Genomic DNA, 2,206 nt, shown 5'->3' on the forward strand with positions numbered 1-2,206 from the left:
TACCTTTTATCTTGGTCTTTTAATAAAGATAAGCTTGATAACCTCATACTGATGGGAAATTGCCAAACAGCTCTGTTTTCACAAGCAAGTGGACCTAAAGATCAGTCTGGGAATTAAGCCACAAGAAATGTTAATATCAAGAGAAAAATTACTTGGTTTTCATTCATACAGTCATCATAAAGCATGACTTGAATATATTTACTTCCATATTGTAAATTGTGATAAAATTCATGTCTAAATTTTATGAGTTAGGCTCTCTTAGAGCTTTTTATCAGCCAATATCAGCAAATGGCAAATAGGTATCACCTCATTTAAAGGATGTGAAATACGAAGATGTCAACAAAATTCTAGGGGGGCTGTCAACAATGCTGCATGCTAGAGCTGTGATACTGCACTGGGCCTGGAGAGTATGTGTGGGCATGGGGTGAATGAATCATTGCATTCCTGTAGCATGTGGATATTTCCTTAACCTCCAGATGGACCGGGTCATAAGAAACAGCAGGATGTCCAAGGTATGTTTGGCAAAGAGGTACCAAAGCTGTTCATTGCACTACTAAGAAAGATACCCATTTTTGCCTCGATGTTTTTTTCATAATGTGATTAAAATATCAAACTACTCTGTGTGGGGGCTGAAAATTAACCGCTTGCATATTTTTCAGAGATTACATAGCAGTAACTAAGCTTGGATCTCAGGCCCTCTACGACGGGGCTGTGGAAATGAGAGTATGTAGAGCAAAAGTTGGTAATCATGAGGGTACGATAAGAACATGGAGCAATGCCTCTAGTGCAATTAGCAGTGGTGATTGCTAACTCTTGTGATGGGAGCTGGCAGTAAGCGGAGCAGTAGGACCAACTGCATCTATCATAGTTGCAGAACAAACTCCAAATAGCTAAATTTAAGAGTGCTTGTGAATATATTATTTAAAAGGACTCTTTAAAAAAACCTCAGCTCTCCAGAGTTGTCCTTTGACATGCATAAGAAAGCAGAATCCTTCACCTTGACCATCAGTTTTGCTAAGTGTCTATTCATTTTGGGACCAGCTTCAGAATTTCCCCTTTGGAAAGTGAATTATTTTTTTTTGGCCATTTGATAAACCAAGAAGAAGACTATTATATTACATACGCCTTCTTGGCTGCATCTTTTATTCCCTTTGTCCAGTCAAGTGCTGTGCTGAACGAGTCACACAGCTCTGAAAAGAGGGAGAAGAAAGAAGTTTTATTCATTCTTCTGCACATGGCTGTTGTGGTTTAACCAGAGCCAGCAGCTGAGCACCATGCAGCTGCTTGCTCACTCCCCTCATGGTGGGATGGGGGAGAGAATTGGAAGAGTGAAAGTGAGAAAACTTGTGGGTTGAGATAAAGACAGTTTAATAGGTAAAGCAAAAGCCGCGCACACAAGCATAACAAAGCAAGGAATTCATTCCCCACTTCCCATGGGCAGGCAGGGGTTCAGCCATGCCCAGGAAAGCAGGGCTCCAGCACGTCTTGGGAAGACAAACGCCATTGCTCCAAACGTCCTCCCCTTCCTTCTTCTCCTCCCAGCTTTATATGCTGGGCATGACATCATATGGTATGGAATATCCCTCTGGTCAGTTGGGGTCAGCTGTCCTGGCTGTGTCCCCTCCCAACTCCTTGTGCACCTCCAGCTACTCGCTGGTGGGGTGGGGTGAGAAGCAGCAAAGGCCTTGGCTCTGTGTAAGCACTGCTCAGCAGTAACAAATACCTCCCTGGGTTATCAACGCTTTTCAGCACCAACCCAAAACGCAGCCCCCTGCTAGCAACTGTGAAGAAAATTAACTGTATTCCAGCCTAAACCAGCACAGTGACCATTGTGACTTCTGTTATTCTACCGGTTTAGATCTCTAAAGCAATATAAACGCGATGGATGTAAAGAAGAGCTCATAAAAAAGCACAGGCGCAGGTGTAAGTAGCCCATCTTTTGGTTTGCAAGCATTCATAGTTAAAATGTAGCAGCAAGTGGAAGCTGACCGCCACAGAAGGGCAAAACCGGTCCTGTTGGGGATTCTGCGTTTTCAGCAGTTCGCTGTGCAACCCCTCATTTGCCTGCGCTTTCCTCACCGCGGCTACGGGAGAGTGAGTTCATCCGCCCGTGTCACCGCAAGTTTAACCTCAAACTCTCGGGAGGTCACGGGCCGGGGGGGGGGGCGGGTAATGACATGTTTGCTTGGTGACGATTGCTCCTCTC

This window comes from Balearica regulorum, chromosome 3, assembly GCF_011004875.1.
Source record: "Balearica regulorum gibbericeps isolate bBalReg1 chromosome 3, bBalReg1.pri, whole genome shotgun sequence".
Taxonomy (NCBI): domain Eukaryota; kingdom Metazoa; phylum Chordata; class Aves; order Gruiformes; family Gruidae; genus Balearica; species Balearica regulorum.